Here is an 18693-nt window from a genome sequence, read left to right as displayed (position 1 = left end):
ATGTGTTTATTTTGAGTCAATTCACATTTTGGTCAGTAGGTAGCAGTTTCTTAGTGTAGGAAGAGCATTTATACAAGTGGGTTAATGAGGTCAGGTGTGGATGCTAGGTGGCATACAGTTTTTTGACCGCGTCCGAGGCGTCGGGGATAGAGTAGCAGTGTAAAGTTACTATAGGCTACCTAACTGTGAGAAAGATGAAGTTTGATGTACATGAATGCAAAGAAACACTGTAAAAGAAGTGTGTGAGTAATAAATGAAGAAGCAAATCAACGGTAACGTCTGGACATTGTTTGTGTATGCAACAGCTGATGCCGGCGCGCGTTAATTACTTTCACTGGCATGCACCAGTGACTTATTGGAAAGCCACTTACAGTAAGAATCCATCATCTTCAACTAAATCACTTTAATCTAGCAGATCCAGAACCAGGCGGATGTTATTGTGAACAGATCTTCCCTTGATAAAACCAGACTGTGTTTCACTAATTATTTGTGTTATACCTTCTTTCAATCTGGCAGCTAGCACTCCTGACAGAATCTTATAGTCTGTATTTAGCAAAGTGATAGGCCTTAAATTATCAAGAATACTTTTATCTTTCCCCGGTTTAGGGATCAAAATTATTACTCCTTGTTTCATAGTTGGGGTCAGTTCCTGTCTTTCTGTGCAGTCCTTTATTGCGTTTAGTAATAATTTTCTAATATCTGACCAAAAACATTTGAAAAAAAATTGGTGGAAAGACCATCGGGGCCAGGAGATTTACCTGTAGCCATTTTTCGGTTAACATAATCAAATTCTTCTATAAGAACGTCTGAATCACACAAATCTTTGAAGGATTGATCAATGCTAGGCAGGTGACCTTTAACCTTGTCAAAAAACCGCAAACAACCAGAGACAGAAAACGAAGAGGAGTATAGTGACTTATAGAAAATAAATACTTCATTTGCTATATCATTTGGATCAAAGGACTCAGACCCATTAATAATAAGCTTATTTATTGTGTTTTTTACCTGTCTCTTTTTTTCAAGTTGAAAGAAGTAAACCGAATTTCTTCCATCCACCTGGCCCGAGATCTCATGTATGCTCCTTGGGCTTTTTTTAATGTAAAGCCCATCTAACCTAGACTGCAAAGCAACAAGATTGTCACTATGTTCATTACAGTTGTTATTGTCCTGATTATTATAAGTGTACATTCATACTCTCTGTTTTGTCTGCACAGATTTTTACTAAAGCCAATAGTGAGCTCCCGAAACTTGTACTTCAGAAACTCCCATTTGCTGCAGTTAGAGGAGAGTTGACCGTCCTTTTTAATTTCAGAAATCAGTCTTCTATTCCTAATTTTTCAACAGATCATCATTAAACTTCCAATAGCCTTTGGAGTTTAGAGGCTTCATGACTGGATTCAAAACTACCGAGACTAAACAATGGTCAGTTAAGGGGGCCTGTGCGATGGTAGATTTGAGTGTAGCTCTCTTTACTGCCTCTGTACCAAGCCAACAATCAATGCTCGACTTGCTGCTTGCATCAGGTTTGCCTTGCTGCTTGCATCAGGTTTGATTTAAATTTCTCCAAATATCAAGCAAATTGTTGTCAATGTTAAATTGTGAAATAGCTGGGTTGTAATGAAAATTAGCATAATTGGATGGCCACCTATCAAGCCACTCATCAGGCGCTAAATTAAAGTTGTCACTTGATGTGATGTTCAGTATTAGGGGAATAAACCTTTAAGGACACAGGGAGTTATGGGATAGTAAACAGAGCAGCCACGGGAGCGGGAAGGTAGACGAGAGTCAGTCGGATTATGTGCACGTTATGCGTGGAGCGAAGTAAACATGCCGAAGTTCCACGGCTAATTCAGAAACGGTGTTACCATCTGTGAGAGTGAAAAGTAGGTCATTACTCCTACCAACACAGTCAGTTGGGAAGGACGATTTTAATTCAACCATAACCTCTGTGATTTTGGAAAGGAGCTTACGTTTTCTTTATAATTATTATACCCATATATATTGACTAAAATAAAAAATAAATTATCTAAATTCACCACTACAGCCAACCAGTGTCCATTAGTATCAGCCATATGTGTGACAACTTTACCTGGACAATTATTAAAACAGATTGCAACTCCTCCAGAACGGTGGGAACCATGGCTGAATAACATAGAGTCACCCCACTGGTTAGACCAGAGAAGAAGAAGAATTAGAAGAAGAAGAACAACAACGTCAGAGCGAGGGCTGCGCCGGTGCGTTATTGTGAAGCCCACCGCGTTTCTTGGCACTCTGCCTCTGATTGGCCAGTACTCGTTACCTCCGTTGGTTGGGTTGGTTGGGGTTGGGGCGGGCCTGGATGCTATGCAAGGGCGTGTCTTGCCAAGAAAAGCAGTGGGATCAATAATAACGCTGCACCGGAAGGGACGATCCCGACACTTCCGCGGGCTCATTTGGGCTTATTCTTTTTCTCATTCCCTCATCAGACAAGCCACTGCCGGGATCCTCTAACCTGTATCAAGAGCCACTCGCCATGTCGTAACCCGCTGCCATAACAGCCGAACGGTGCCGTCTGGTATATAAAGGGCTACAAAGCAACACGAAACGCAGCCAGGGTGCAGCGACTGAAAGTTCAAGTATTTGCTCATCACTTGGAGATTGTAACGTTTTAATGACCCGACCCCTTTTCGCACTACTTTTTTTAATTTATTGAATTTCAGCGAAATGTATTATTTTCGGACAAAATGTAGCTAGAACACCGTGTGTGGAATATCAGAAGCCATGGTAACAGGCAACATTCTATTGTGAAAGAGAAGCTGATTGGACATGGAGGCTTCGTTATACTGTGTTCTGCTTGTGTGAGAGACTATGGCAGGCCGTTTCATTTATTCATTTTAAGGCACTAGTCACTAAAAAATTAGACTATAGTAATTATTTTTAAACAGTAGTTCCTACTTTGACTGTCACTAGACGCTATTGTAAATTCACTACTTGCAAAAGAAAAAAAAAATCATAGTAGTTACAGAAGGTTGAAAACAGCTCACCTCAGTATTGAGTAGAGAGAAAAACAGACACCCCTAGTTCACTACACTGCCATTTTACCTCCTTGCCGCTAGATGGTGGATTGCGCTTGGGTGTTATAGAATAGCATTTCCGGAACACAAGGGAAGAATAGATACTCCTGTCGCTAAGTTAACGCCAGCTCAACGTGTGTGTGTGTGATTGTGTGTGTGTGGGGGGGTTCCCGGGGGGGGGGGTTCCCGGCTATAACTATGAGCTGGATTAAGTCAAGGAGAACCTGCTGGAGGTGATCGATCAGAATCACGCAGATGTCTTCAGTTTTTCCGTCTTTGTTGCCACCACTACAAACACAATCCTTGTACAACAGTCTGATGACTGTTTCTGCGTAAATGAACATAATAAATCAGCGACCTTTGTAGAATTATGAGGCACATGCAGAAAACGTAACCTACATTGCTTTCACAAAGGTGTGAATTTACACTGTACAAGGCAATACAACTGGTAAACACAGCAGATAAATAATGTGGCTATGTATCAAACAGGCATATCTGAGGCTGAAACAACAAATTCCCTCTTTAACAGTGGTTGAATGCCAATCAGCGGTGCAACACCCCCCTCTATTGGCCAGTAGTATGCAGCACGATTGAACTGCAAGGCACCAATTCCGGTGGCTAAAGTAGCTGCTGCGCTACACATGCTGTACCATCCATCCATCCATTATCCAAACCGCTTATCCTGCTGTCAGGGTCGCGGGGTTGCTGGAGCCTATCCCAGCAGTCATTGGGCGGTATGCGAGGAGACACGCTGGACAGACCGCCAAGCCATCACAGGGCCGACACACACACTATAGCGCAGCAACCTTTGGCTCTCAGTAGGTTTTTAAACCTCAGTGAGGGGGCGTCCGGGTAGCGTAGAGGTCTATTCTGTTACCTACCAACACGGGGGTCGACGGTTCGAATCCCCATGTTACCTCAGGCCTGGTCGGGCATCTCTACAGACAGAATTGGCCGTGTCTGGGGGTGGGAAGCTGGATGTGAAGAGTAGGGTAATTGGCCAAAGTAATTGGCCAGGGTCGCAGGGTTGATGGAGCCTATCCCAGCAGTCATTGGATGGTATGCGAGGAGACACCCTGGACAGACCTCCAAGCCATCACAGGGCCGACACACACATTTCTCCCCTGCACTAAAAGACAATCTCCTGCCATCTGCACTTCTGGCAATTTGGCTGTGGTGGGGGCGACAGGTGGTTGATGAGAATGTAACAGTTGTTGTTACAGCATTGTTGTCTTGTAGACAATCAAAAACCCATAAAACAGGACCGACATTCACAACAGTTATTGCAAAACAATACATCATTCTCCTGAGACCAAACCCCGTTCTCCTAAAGGGATACCAGGGCCTGATTTCAGGCACTGGCACCATCATGACAAAGTACCTTAGTGGTACCTTACTGTTATCAGGCTCCATTAGATAAAAATAAAAGTATGCTTTTCCCTATAGCGCAGCAAGCTTTGGCTCTCAGGAGGTTTTTAAACCTCAGTGAGGGGGCGTCCGAGTAGCGTAGCAGTCTATTCCGTTACCTACCAACACGGAGGTCGACGGTTCGAATCCCCATGTTACCTCCGGCCTGGTCGGGTGTCTCTACAGACAGAATTGGCCGTGTCTGCAGGTGGGGAGCTGGATGTGAAGAGTGGGGTAATTGGCCAAAGTACAACTGGGGAGAAAAAGGCCAGAAAAGAATAAAAAACCCTGTGAGAGCTGGCCACGTCTACTTCTCTTCCTCGTTTGTGAGCGGAGCGGGTCTCTCACCCTGGACCTCCGTCCCCAGTGGTGGCACCTTCTAGCAGTGGCTGGTGTGTGTCCAGCTGAGTATCCCCTCCACCTTCACCGCTGTAGGTGTGGTCAAGAGCACTTGGTGGGACTCCGCCCACGGGCCTTTTCCGATGTTTTGGCTTCCGGTCGTGCAGCTGACCCTCTGTTGGCTGTGGAAGTGCCGATCTCACCTGCATGTGAAGAGGACCCAGCATTTTGTTTAACTGCACACCATAATTAATAATGAAGGCAATTAGAATTTAAATCAGATCTCTTTGGGAGAGAGCATTTCATAATGAGGCTGAACTTGGCTTCTTATTCAACAGCTTCTTACTCATATGTTCCGTTCCACCTTAAAGGTGGCATTATGTGGCCTATAGGAAGCTCTGCTTAGTAATTTTTCAAAGACTATTCTTTAAGGAATACAGTAAACATCTTCAGTCAAAAGAAGAATTAAAATGGACTGACTGTCCAGTTTGCATTTTTGTATGGAACATATTTCAGAATGTGGAAAATCTCTATTTAAAAACTGAGATTAACAAAACGTGGCATGAATAGTTAAATGATCAAATAACATGATTGCACCTTCTGTTTACTTACCAAGGTTCTACCTACTACCACAATCCTGAATTTTAAGAAATTTTGTTGTAGCATTTCTTTATTAGGACACTTTGAACAGCATGTGTGATTACATTGTCATAATAAAATGTGATTGCACTTTCTGCTTAATTACTATGGTTTTTCCTCCTTAATATCAAAAAGTGTCAACAATCTGACACTATGGTGTCACACTCTGTATAAGTCTGTATCACCATGACTCCAATGAAATGGAGCTGTGAGGCATGACTACAGTCTAAGTTCGTTGGTATAAAAATGCCCTTTAGTATAAAAGTATTGATCTTATTGTTGCACAGTCGTTTTGGAACACATTGACAAAGGGCACCATGTCTTGTTTGTGCAGTTACACCCCAATAATTCAATGTAACCCCCTGACCCATGGTGTGATATAAAATGATTATAAATAATTAGGATGAATAGTCAACATCTTTTTATAGTGACCTGCGAGGCCTCTCACCTGTGTGGATCATGACATGTTGTTTGAGATGACATTTTGAGCCGAACCCATTTCCACAATCGCAGCACCTGAATGGCTGCTCCCCTGTGTATGAGTCATTCCGTGCCTTAGTAAATCTGGCTTCCGGGTAAACGTTTTCCCGCATGTGGTGCATCTGAATGGTTTCTCTCCTGTATGAGTTCTTATGTGCACTTGTAAATTTGACTTCTGGATAAACATTTTCCCGCATGTGGTGCATTTGAATGGCTTCTCCCCTGTATGAGTCCTTACGTGCGTTTCAAAATTACATTTATGGGTAAACATTTTCCCGCACGTGGTGCATCTGAATGGCTTCTCCCCTGTATGAGTCCTCATGTGCTCTTGCAAATGTGACTTCCGGGAAAACATTTTCCCGCACGTGGTGCATCCGAATGGCTTCTCCCCTGTATGAGTCCTTACGTGCCTTTGCAATTGTGAATTATGGGCAAACATTTTCCCGCACGTGATGCATGTGAATGACTTCTCCCCTGTATGACTCCTTACGTGCGTTTGTAAACTTGACTTCTGGGTAAACATTTTCCCGCACGTGGTGCATCTGAATGGCTTCTCCCCTGTATGAGTTCTCACATGCGTTTGAAAATTTGACTTCTGGGTAAACGTTTTCCCGCACGTGGTGCATCTGAATGGCTTCTCCCCTGTATGAGTCCTTACGTGCCTATGTAAATTTGACTTGTGGGTAAACATTTTCCCGCACGTGGTGCATCTGAATGGCTTCTCCCCTGAATGAGTCCTTAAGTGCCTTAGTAAATGTGACTTATGGGTAAAAATTTTCCCGCACATGGTGCATCTGAATGGCTTCTTCACTGCATGACTCCTTTCCATGTTGCACTTACAGTTAAAATCTCTCCCACAAGTGGTGCATTTGAAAGGCTTTTCCCCTGTGTGAAATGTCTTGTGAATTTTGAAAATTTCCGAATTGTAAAGCACTTTCCCACAAATCTTGCACTTGTTGTATGGGTTTTTATGAGGTTTCAGCCTTGCTTTCTGAGTTGAACCCGCTTCCTCACAGTTTTGGCGACTGCTAGTATGGTCAGCTTCACTCTTAGTTACATGACAGCAGTCAGAGAGGGTATGGCCGTCACTTGTTGGTTCTGATATTGGACAGTTGTCTTCTTTGGCACCCAGTTGTATCACTTCAAATGAGGTGACAGCTGGGGGCTCTGTGTCTCCCTCTGTCTTGGTTTGGTAGATTTCTGAGGGCAGAGGCGGGTCTTTGCCATCATCATTTCCATCACAAAGAGGGGTAAATATGGACTCAGAGGTATCAGCTACCTCCTGCAATGGAAGTTGGTCTTCCTGTGGACTGATCCAGAGTTCCTGTTGTTCCTCCTTGGCTAGACTGGGGCTCCTCTCCTGCTCGCCATGCTGCTGATCAGATAACTGTACACAGCCTGGATAGAGGGAAAAGAACAATCAGTGCTGTTATTTGCATATACAGAGGCAGTTTAAAGTTTGGTCGTAGTAGCACACCCTGCTTACGTATCTTAGGTAAACCATAAAGCAGTGGTGCCCTACCCTGCTCCTGGAAAGCTACCCTCCAGCCTGTTTTCACTCCAACCCTGATTTAACACATCTGATTCAATTAATGAAGGTCTTGGTCAATCAAATCAAATCAATTTTATTTGTACAGCCCAATATCACAAATTACAAACTTGCATCAGTGGGCTTAACAGCAACACAGCATCCTGTCCTTAGACCCTCTCATCGGATAAAGAACAACTCCCTAAAAAAAGAAACCTTTAACAGGGAGAAAACATAGGGAGAAACCTCAGGGAGAGCAACAGAGGAGGGATCTCTCTCCCAAGGTGGACAGCGTGCAATGGATGTTGTGTTCAAGCAATTTACATAATACAACATTGAAAGAGGATAACAGAATTATAATGGACATAAAATGTATGAAGAACATGATGCACAGGATGCCAAGCAGTGTCGACATGCCAACGGAGCAGTCCAGGACCCAAGCTACGCGACCCGCATCATCATGTAATAAAAGAAAAACTTATGTGAGGAGTGGAAGGGCAGGCAGCATCCAAATGGCGACCACCATCACCACGGAGACCTGGGAGGAGAACCGACTACACATGCACGCAAGAGAGACTCACATGACACCATTCAAACACAGAAGAAGAGAAAGGAGAAGACGTCATTCAGAGAGAGAGAAAAGACATGTTAGAGAAGAGTTTGCAATAGTCATTAGCCATAATCAATTAAGTCATAAATTAGTCATAATCTATACTCTGTAATCTATACTCGATAATTTCGTCAGCAGAACAGTGGTTGGTAAATTCATTGAGACAGAAAACCAGCCCGCCATCCAGTACAGGTTGTGAAGCACTCAACTTAAAGAAAGCTAATTGTAAACTAAGGCAAAAAGATGAGTTTTAAGTTTGGATTTAAAGGACTCAACAGACTCTGGTTGTCTGATGGCAGCAGGTAGGTTATTCCACAACAATGGAGCCTGACAGGAAAAGGCCCTGCCACCAGCTGACTTCTTTTTAACTTTGGGTACACACAGGAGCCCTGTATTTTGAGAACGAAGTGCTCGAGATGGCATGTAAGGTTTAAGGAGATCAGACAGGTAGGATGGGGCCAGCCCATTTAGGATTTTACAAGTCAGCAGAAGCACCTTGTATTCTGATCTAACATGGATAGGAAGCCAATGAAGGGAGGCAAGAATTGGTTTAATATGGTCAAATTTCCTAGTTTTAGTTAGGATTCTAGCGGCAGCATTCTGAACCATCTGAAGACTTTTAGTACTAGAATGTGGCAGACCTGAGAACAGCACATTACAGTAATCAACTCTGGATGAAACAAATGCATGTATTAGAGTCTCTACGTCAGCCATGGAGAGAAAAGACCGAATTTTAGCTATGTAACGTAAGTGAAAAAAGGCAGTCTTGGTGATTTCTTTAATGTGCTTATCAAAGGAAAGGCTGGGATCAAACGTAACACCAAGATTTTTGGCTGCCGCACTTTGTGAAACCACAGAGTTGTCGATTGTTATCGTTACTTGATCATATTTGTGTCTGTGTCTAGCAGGGCCAATGACTACCATCTCGGTTTTATCTGAATTTAAAAACAGAAAGTTAAGTGACATCCAGTTTTTCACAGTAGCCAAGCAGGCCTCAAGTTAGTGATTTGAGTATGATCATCAGCCCTTATAGGCACATACAACTTAGTATCATCAGCATAGCAATGGAAATTTATTCCGTAACTGCGTATAATTTGGCCAAGAGGTGTAATGTAAAGAGAGAAAAGTAGAGGGCCAAGTACTGAGCCCTGAGGCAAACCATATTTAATGTCAGAAAATGTTGATATAATATTATTATAGCAGACACAATGTGTTCTTCCAGATAAGTGGGACTTAAGCCAAGAGAGAGCTAAGCCAGAGACACCAAAATTACAATTTAATCTATCTAAAAGTATACAGTGATCAGTGGTGTCAAAGGCTGCACTGAGGTCCAGTAGTAGAAGCACAGAAGTGGAATCAGAGTCGATAGCCAGTAGAAGATCATTTACCACTCTGGTCAGAGCAGATTCAGTGGAGTGACAGGGCCTGAAAGCCGACTGAAAAGGTTCATATAGGTGGTTTTCTTTTATATGGGTCAAAAGTTGTTGATACAGAACTCTCTCTAGTTCTTTAGAGAAGAATGGAAGATTAGAGACTGGTCGATAGTTATTAAGAGACCCTGGATCAAGGTGAGGTTTTTTAAGTAGAGGTTTAACCACAGCTGTCTTAAAACTGCTGGGAACAATGCCAGTAGTAAGAGATAAATTAACGATGTCTAGCATTGCAGGACCAAGAAAAGGCCAGAGGTCTTTAAAAAGTTTTGCTGGTAAGGGATCAAGTCGGCAAGCAGTTGGTTTAGAAGCTGACACGAACTTAGTCAAAACATCAAGAGAGATAGTCTCAAAAGCTGTAATAACTGGAACTGTCAGTGACTCATTGTGTAGATATGAATTTAGTATGACAGGATCTGCAGGAGTAGATGGAGTTGAAGAACTAATTTTGTTTAAGATCTCATCAACCTTATTGCAGAAAAAAAATCTGGAAATTCATGGGCTGTGAATGGTGAGCAGCTAATAGACGACTGCTTTTTAGTAAGTTTAGATACAGTGTCAAAGAGAAATCTGGGGTTATGTTTATTAATATTCATTAAGTGAGAGAGATACGATGTTTTTGCAGTAGATAAAGCACGCTTGTATTTCAATAAACACTCGTGCCACGATAGGTAAAAAGCTTCCAATTTTGATTTTCGCAATTTACGTTCCAGTCTCCTGCAGGTCCGCTTAAGAGCACGTGTCTCATCATTAAACCAGGGTGTAGGCCTCTTTAGTCGCCTAGCTCTGGTAGTGAGAGGCGCAACTGAATGGAGGAGACTAGAGAGGGCCACATTTAAGTCACTAGTGAAATTTTCAACAGAGTCATTTACCACAGTGAAAGGAGCCAAGACTTCAGGCAGCTGCTGGCCAAATGCAGCTACAGTGGAGGGACCGATATGGCGAGTGGCAATTACATCTGTGCTGACATTAACTGGACAGGCCAATAATGCTCCAAATTTGATGAGAAAATGATCAGATACAGCAGATGTGGTTGGTAAGACATTCAGATCAGAAACAGCTATTCCTTTAGATAAAACCAAATCAAGGGTGTTACCACTGCAATGAGTTGACTCTTGAACAAATTGAGTGAACCCAAAAGTATCAACTAGTGCCAGAAAGGCTTTACTTAGAGGATCAGCAGCCTTATTCAGATGAATATTGAAATCACCTAGAATTAGAATCTCATCAGAGTGAGTAACAAGGCCTGAGACAAATTCTCCAAATTCTTCTAGAAATAACGAGTAACAGCCAGGAGGCCGGTAGAGTATAACAATTTGGACTGAGCCAAGTCTATTCATGGCTGAGGGAGATGGACCAAGAATAAGAGACTCAAAAGACTGGAATTTAGATTTCAAGTCTAGAAGTCAGATTGAAAATAGATTTATATATTAAGGCAACACTCCCACCTTGTTTATTTGCCCGAGCTACATGGGCATAAGTATAGTCAGGTAGGGAAGCTTCATCTAAGGGAAGGAAAACATTTGGTTTCAGCCGTGTTTCACATAACCCAATCATATCAAAACTATGTTCAAGAATCAGATCATTTATTAGTAAGGCTTTGGTAGACATTGATCTGATATTTATGAAACCAAATTTAAGCATCTTGTGGAAGTGATCAGTAGTAGGCGGGGGCTGTAGAGCTACCAATAGGTGAAAGATTAATTGGAATTAGACACCTTGTTGAGAGTTTTGGCCACCAACGCTTTGGACGATATGTGGTCACATTCTTGATAACATTAGCTGTTTGGTTTTGTAGATTATTAGGTACTTTGTCGCACATCTCACCACTACCAGTGGTAGGAATAATTACTAGATTATTGTGATTCACACATTTAGGAGAGGAGAGCTTGGGAGCAATACAGCAGGGTAGGAAGACAGTCTCAATGTTATAGACCAAGCTATCAGGTTGATAATCTACACTATGAGAAATTCCCTGACTAACATTAATTAAACTACTTGACTCCACATCCGCACTAGATTTAAACCTAGCAGGCTCTCTAATCACTGCAACCTGCTGAATGATAAGCCCATAGTGTCAAACTAAACATAAACAACTATCAAATCAAATCAATTTTATTTGTATAGCCCAATATCACAAATTACAAATTTGCCTCAGTGGGCTTAACAGCAACACAACATCCTGTCCTTAGACCCTCTCATCGGATAAGGAAAAACTCCCTATAAAAAAAACTATCTATATTGCTAGACAAAAGAGCGGCGCCGTCCCCAGTAGGGTGAATGCCGTCCGCTTCCAGCAGGTAAGGGCGGCCCCAGAAAGAAGGCCAGTTATCAACGAAAGCGAATCCCTGCTCATTACAGTAACGCGCCAGCCAGCGGTTCATTGAGGTGAGCCTACTGTACATCTCATCATTACCCCTCACAGGTAAGGGACCAGAGACAATTAATCGATGCCGATACATCTTTCTGGCAAACTCGAGCATTCTGACTAGGCTGGCTTTTGTGATCTCTGATTGCTTCATCCTAGCATTATTGGTGCCGACATGAATAACAATGTTGCTGAAAGTAGTGGTGCTGTGTGCCTGGGTTACATGACTCTCCCTCCGTGATGCCAGCACCCTAAGATTATCCTCTATGTCGGAGACTCTGGCCCCGGGTAAACAGTGAACCAAGGCTGGCGAAGCTAATCTAAAATTGCGGGTAATGGAGTCTGTAGAACCTGATAATGTAATAAATCCCCAATAATGTAATAACCCCGATAATGTAATAAAAATCTGCTCTTGATTCAATTGAAAATTGAATAAAACCTGATAATGTAATAACTTCCTGATAATGTAATAAAGTGCATTTCCGAATAATGTAATAAACTTTTTACCAATAATATGATAATGTGTTACATTAACGGGACGTTATTAAGGTTAGGGTTAGCTATGATATATAGTTTATTACATTATCGGGAAATGCACTTTATTACATTATCAGGAAGTTATTACATTATCAGGTTTTATTGCATTTTCAATGGCCTCAGAAGATTCCAAGTAGGAAGACTTTAATGGAAGAATGGAAGGGAAAATACCAGAAAAGTATGAAGAATGCCGATCAAAAGTTAAAAAAAATATCTCTGAATGGTGCAAACACTGTTGTACTCACAACAGACATGTGGACATCTAGAGCCACAGAGGCTTATTTAACTGTCTCATGCCATGTCATTGATGAGAACTGGAAAATGCAAGCCTGACACAGCGCTGACAACATTTGCACAGAATCAAAACGAATCACTGGTGAACGGGGCATAACTGACAAAGTTCAGGCTGTAGTCACAGATAATGGAGCCAACATGGTTGCTGCAGTGCGCAAAGCAAGTTGGGTGCATTAGGCATGTTGTGCACACATTTTAAATTTAGTGGTAAAAGACTATTAAGGCCCTTCCTGATCTACTTAACATCCAGCAGAGATGCAGTGCTATAGTAGCTTTCTTTCACCCTGCACAAGAACAGCAGAGAAGCTCAAAGAAATTCAGAAACCGCTGAAGTTTCCAGAACAAAAACTGATAGTCAGTTGAAACAAGGTGGAACTCTGTGTTCTATATGTTCCAGAGACTCTGCGAGCAGAAGGAAAAGGTTGTGAAAACTTTTAATGTATGTATGTATTTTAATATCAACTTATTTTCGTTCTATATACTGTTCCCTGTATGCGAAATCAATTGTATCAATAAAGATTTGTTAAAAAAAAGAGAGAGAAGAAGAACCCATTCAAAGAGATCTGTGTTAATTCCCGTAGCAAATAAACAATGGCATCAAATTGAAAGAAGGAATGCAAGAATGTTTTGATTATGGATGGCACACACGATTTTACGAACCTATTCTCTGTAACGCAATACCGGGCGTCAACACCATGTCCAGCAGCCTCCTCTGTCGATCTCTCTCGTCCTCATACTCCGCTATCGTCCTCTCGAAAGCTCCTATTATCTCCTCAGCTGCTGCAGTTAGTCGCTCGATGACGAACGATCTTAAAAGATCTGTTCTGGACATGGTAAACTCAACGGGGAAATAAAACCAGTTGAACTCCAGCGGCACAACGTCGCGTAACTGATTTTCTATCGGCAGATGGCTGGTTTTCTATCTTCTACTTGTCTGTGAATGTTCTCATTCATCCAGGTCGTGGTTTTCCAAAGGAATTGAATCAAGTGCAACTGGACTTGGTATATATCCGTGAAGACGTTTCGCCTCTCATCCAAGACGCTTCACCAGTTCGTGCCTTTCTGACTAGACCAAGCTAGTCTGACTGGCTGGTGATGAGACTCAGATATTTGTCCTCTTTGGAGTCGTTATCAGAGGTATTGATATGCGTGACACTTTGTGATAGGATGTTAGCAACGCCCGTCGTTATCAGAGGTATTGATATGCGTAGCTCTTTTGTGTTGCAGAGTTCTGATGACACCCAGTTTGTGTCCCAAAGGGTGGTTCCAATGTGTGTAGGTTTCTTGTAAATGTAAGGGATTGAAAATAGCCTCAATGAAAAGTTTATGAAAAGTTTATCTTAAAAACTATACCCCCCCTATTTTTTAGATTTAGATCTAAATTAGATACGTGATTGCAATGCAGTAAGGGTGTTTCTCCACCAAGCCAGTAGAGGGCGCTGTAGCGCTTCTGTGTATCCCCGGAGTCAAGCTACTCCCAGCTTACTAACCAGCTCAGAATAAACTGGTTCGAGCTGGAGTGAACATGGACTCATGCGTTTCTCTTCTATGATCCACAGTTTATCTACCCAGCTCACCTCACCAGTCCACAGTACCCACTGTCTGTGGATCCTTGCTACCGCCCAGATTCCCCTAGGTCTAGGCCGGTAACATAAACCTGCACACACTGACCAATATCTACTTTTCGACTCACACCACCCTCTGGAACACAAACTGGGCGTCATCAGAACTCTGCAACACAGAGCTGACAATGTGCCCAGCAGCACTCAGGCCCGACGGAAAGAACACAAACACCTGAGGGGAGCTTAAAAAACCTGCAGCTACCCCAGTTGGACCTTTGTGAAAACTGCAACACGTTCCTAAAAGACCAACCAGGTGAGTGACGAGGAGAAAAGGAACAGAAGGAATAACATAGTCATCCTGTATGTTTCTGGGGTCTCCGAGAAACTCAGGAGAATTTTTAACAAACATCGCATCTCGGTATAATTAAAACCCAGCAACACACTCCGACAAAGACTGGTTCATCCCAAAGACTGTGTACCACACACCCAAAAAAAAGCAATCTGGTGTATGCTGTACAATGCAATGAGGATTGCACTGACCTATACATAGGAGAAACCAAACAACCACTACACAAACGGATGGCCCAACACAGAAGACCAAACTCCTCAGGTCAAGACTCAGCAGTCTATCTACACCTAAAGGAGAAGACACACTATTTCGAGGACAGCAACGTACACATTTTGGACTGGAAAGATAGATGGTTTGAAAGAGGGGCGAAGGAAGCCATCTACGCGAAACTGGAAAAACCATCCCTCAACAGAGGAGGAGGTCTGCGACACCACCTATCTCCCACTTACAATGCCGTCCTTTCATCTCTACCCAGGAGACTCAAGAAGCCTAGCCTCCAAGAACAACAGTAGGTCACTAACGGCTCCAACGACCCATGACCACTGAATGGAGCACTAACGATGTCGAAACTAACAACCCTAACGACCGTTGCTGCTTAACATCTGATCACAAAGAGCCACGCATATCAATTCCCCTGATAACGACGGGCGTTGCTAACATCGTATCACAAAGAGACATGGACCTCAATAGCTCTGATAACGACTCCAAAGAGGATACATATCTGAGTCTCATCACCAGCCAGTCAGACTAGCTTGGTCGAGTCAGAAAGGCAGGAACTGATGAAGCCTCTTGGATGAGAGGCGAAACGTCTTCACGGATATATACCAAGTCCAGTTGCACTTGATTAAATTCCTTTGGATATCTTCTACTTGAAGTTTAAAACCGGTTGACATTAATCACAAAAAGTGCACTACCGCTACCTGTTGAGCTAAAGTGCGAACAAGTGATCCTTTTTATTAAATACCTTTATTACACAAAAAAAATCTGGCCATAACAACAATAAATTAGCAAATAGTACAGCTCAGACTGACGTATTACATTTTTTTAATATTTCACAAAACAATAAAAGATAAAAAGAATAAGAAAATATAAAGACAAAAAGACAGGTCTCATCAGAAAGGAATATATGTATGTTTTTGTAAATATTCAAAGCTTGTTTGGTTTGTATACATTTCAGTGCTTTCTTAAAATTTATTGATTCATTCATGAAGACTAAGAATAGTGGCCTGGCATTAATAAACCTAGATCTATGGATAAATTGTTTAGCCATAATAATCAGGCTTTTGTACAATATTTTCAAAATTTTATCCTCCATTATAAATCCAAAGTTAATATCATTATAATCTAAATTGGGCAAATGAAAATACTTTTTAGATATCCAAATTTGAAATTCCCAAAAGGCTCTGGTATAACTACAAGTAAAAAAAACAAATGTTCTACAGTTTGGATAAGAGAATCACAAAACATACAATTGTTTTTATCAATGTTAAATCTTTGTCTCAGAAACTCATGACAAGGATAAATATCATTTATCATTTTAAAATGAGTTTCTTTCGCTTTTGGTGAAATAGGGAGAGTGAGGTATCTGGTTCTAATTCTGACTATAATCTCTTTGGGATAATCTTTATTTAATAATTTTTTTTTAATGGCAGAGAAAAGAGTACGGCGGTAAGGGCACCCCATAAAATTTTGTTTCTGCAATTTTTTCGCCGTAAAATCGAGATTGTCTGTATAAAGTGAAGCCATCTGTGGTACTAAGACGTCATAAGGCAACCTTCCTTTTATCATATTCACCATTACTTGTGGGATTGCCTTGATAACCACTGAGTATTGTTTTTTGTACACGTCACATTGAAATTATCAGTGGATTCATTGTAATGTAGAAGATTTCCTCTTGAATCCATCAAATGTAAACTAGACTAAATACCTCTCTCCACCCAATCAGAAATTAGACTACTAGTAGTTTCGGCTGCTCCCGTTAGGGGTTGCCACAGCGGATCATCCTTTTCCATTTCTCCATGTCTTCTGCATCTTCCTCCGTCACACCAGCCACCTGCATGTCCTCCCTCACCACATCCATAAACCTCCTCTTTGGCCTTCCTCTTCTCCTCTTCCCTGGCGGCTCCATATTCAGCATCCTTCTCCCAATATACCCAGCACCTCTCCTCCACACATGTCCAAGCCATCTCAATCTTGCCTCTCTTGCTTTGTCTTCAAACCGTCCAACCTGAGCTGTCCCTCTAATATAATCGTTCCTAATCCTTCTTAGCATCTTCAACTCTGCCACCTCCAGCTCCACCTCCTGTCTTTTCATCAGTGCCACTGTCTCCAAACCATATAACATAGCTGCAATTTTCCTACCCAAAAATATATATATTATATATTATTTTTTACAAATTTTAATTTAGTCAGAAATGATTTGAAATCAGCCAATAATCGCATGATTTTGTGCTAAAAACAGTTTTATAAACATAATTTTATATGTTGATGTTCGTGCGCAAGCAAGTTCATGAGACACGTGATGTGATGTTCGACGCCCGCGGGATAGGCTATAGTTCCAACTGCCATACCAAGCGTTGCTTTTTTTCACGAAAACATATAAGTGGCGGGCTATGCTACCGTATGTGGGTGTAGGCTATGGCGCAACCAACTTTGTTTAAGTTCTTTAAACGTGCACGAACGGTGTCAGACTCGGAGTCGTCACTGCAACCAGGAGATGACCAAGGGTTGGTATCCACAACTCCATGCTCTTCCTCTCCGCCACTTCAGGATGCTAGCACCAGCAGCACGGATTATGCTAGCAGCAGCAGTATGGATCATGCTAGTACAAGCAGCATGCATGCTAGTGCATCCTCCTCCACCTCGTCGCGAGTGGAGGATTCAGCCCCAGGTATGTGTTGCAAACATGTCACCTTTATCCATTTTAATCCAAAATATGTTGTTTATTTTATTCGTGTATTGCATCTTTGTCAACAGGTCACAGACCTGTTGCGCCCTCTATTGGTCGGTCAGTGATAGAATTATAGTTCAAAATGGTCACTCACTGGCTTTCAACGTTGGCAAGTGATGGTACTGCTGCTGTTCAAGCAATATATATTTTGCACTGAGTAATTTTAACATTTTGGCTCATTTTGTCAATGGTGCATGAATTATGAGGGTTTTTTTGTGATTACATTTGTTATTCTATCCTTCTCGATTTTGGTCTCAAAATGCACCAAATTGATGCATTAAATTATCAATATTGGCCGTGCCTGCTTGTACCGATTGGCTAGACAGAGGGACCGAGCTGCAAAGGATGTGCAGCAAGTACACCATGAAGTGAGGTGCTCAATCTTGTCTCTGTAGGCCATCTCGTCATTGTTGGTGATATGGCCAATGACTGTGGTGTCATCTGCAAACTTAACTATAACATTTGAAGGGTGAGTTGGCAGGCAGTCGTGGGTAAAGACTGAGAAAAGGACGGGGCTCAGAACACAGCCTTGAGGGGCACTTGTGCTGAGGGTAAGGGTGGAGGAGGTGTGGTCACCTAACCTAACAGACTGAGGTCTGTTGGTCAGGAAGTCCAGGATCCAGTTACAGAGGGAGGAGTTGAGGCCAAGGGAGAGGAGTTTGGTGGTTAGTTTGGCGGGGATGATAGTGTTGAAGGCAGAGCTGTAATCTATAAACAGCATCCGGATGTATGTGTTATGTTCAAGGTGGGTCAGAGCAACGTGCAGGGCAGTGGCAATGGCATCCTCAGTAGACCTTTTGGGACAGTAGGCGAACTGATGTGGGTCGAATGTGGGGGGGATAATGTTTTTGATGTGAGCCAGAACCAGTCTCTCAAAGCACTTCATGGCAATGAGGGTGAGTGCTATGGGTCGGTAGTCATTCAGACATGTGGCTGTTGGTTTCTTGGAGACAGAAATGATAGAGGTGGTCTTAAAGCATGTCGGGACTTTAGATTGGGACAGTGAGAGGTTAAATACAGGTGTGAAGACCTCAGCCAGCTGGTTGGCACATTCCCGGTAGACCCACCCGGTATGCCGTCTGGTCCGGCAGCCTTCCGTGTGTTCACTCTGCGCAGTGATTCTCTGACCTCTGCGACTGATAGAGTG

At 42.4% G+C, this 18693-nt stretch overlaps 1 pseudogene; it reads right to left on the bottom strand.

The window, feature by feature from the left end:
• The window catches only part of LOC130124313 (zinc finger protein 585A-like), a 100318-nt pseudogene extending 86801 nt beyond the window's left edge, over positions 1-13517 (bottom strand).
• Positions 13518-18693: the final 5176 nt, after the last annotated feature.

Source organism: Lampris incognitus, chromosome 14, assembly GCF_029633865.1.
Source record: "Lampris incognitus isolate fLamInc1 chromosome 14, fLamInc1.hap2, whole genome shotgun sequence".
Taxonomy (NCBI): domain Eukaryota; kingdom Metazoa; phylum Chordata; class Actinopteri; order Lampriformes; family Lampridae; genus Lampris; species Lampris incognitus.
This window is presented reverse-complemented; position numbering and strand designations above follow the sequence as displayed.